Genomic DNA, 1,053 nt, shown 5'->3' with positions numbered 1-1,053 from the left:
AGCTTCAGGAGTGCACACTCAAATCTCACATAAATTGCTTGCAAAATCGCCTTGCTCTTTTGCTCTCAATTTAGTTTAACTTCTGCGTTTGTGCAAGTCCCTGTAAAAGAGAACAATAGTTGTTATTTAATAGGTTAGTAATTAGAGTTTGATTGGGACTCAATTGCTGATCTTCCATCGAAGTTGAGTCCTTGAACATCACAAACTCCAACACTATATTTTATCCGGATTGTGTTCTCTTCACATAAGGAGACTCTCTCCCCTTATCCAATATGCAACCTTTTCGATCATATCAGGAGATATTGCTGCATAATCAATGGGACTTATCTCCTTCACCGTGCATCTCACATGTGTAGGTTGATCATGACTGTGCTTCACATGATGAACCTGGTCCATGACTGAGTTCATTTGTCATTCTTCAAAACTTCATCTGTTCCTGGGCCAACAGTAAGTTTCCATACCAAGGCTCAATCCAATTAAGTCCGTAGCGTCTACAGATTTCGCCATATCCCCCTTTCTTTTTGAGATTAGGATCTCATTGTGATGTCATTCCTTTTTCTTTTTCTTTCATTTATACTGGAACCATTGAATTCATTAGATACCGATTCCTATCTCGAAAACGTGTTTTCTCCTCTTTGATTTTCTTAACTATCTTCTATAGGAGACCTTTTTTTGTCCAATCAAAAATGATTTTATCATTTCGGAATCCACAATTCAATATAGATGGATATATACCCCATCTATATGTCTCTCTTCCTGCCATTTTGCCATTCAATTTGGAATACTTGAACGGTCGATTCTTTTTTTTCTATCTTCACTTTCGCCTGAAAGCGGAGGAATGTCTCATTAGTTATAACTAACCATTCCATTAAACAATTAGAATTTGAAATAAATATAGAATGAGAGATATATATGATATAGAATCAAATATAGAACTGTAATAAAAAATCAAAAGGATTTCAAATGACAAAAAAAGAAATGAAAAAGAACATTTACCATTCAAATTGAAAATGAAAATAAAAGAATATTAACAATATTTACAATCACTATTTA

This window comes from Nicotiana attenuata, unplaced genomic scaffold (assembly GCF_001879085.1).
Source record: "Nicotiana attenuata strain UT unplaced genomic scaffold, NIATTr2, whole genome shotgun sequence".
NCBI classification, from domain to species: domain Eukaryota; kingdom Viridiplantae; phylum Streptophyta; class Magnoliopsida; order Solanales; family Solanaceae; genus Nicotiana; species Nicotiana attenuata.
This window is presented reverse-complemented; position numbering follows the sequence as displayed.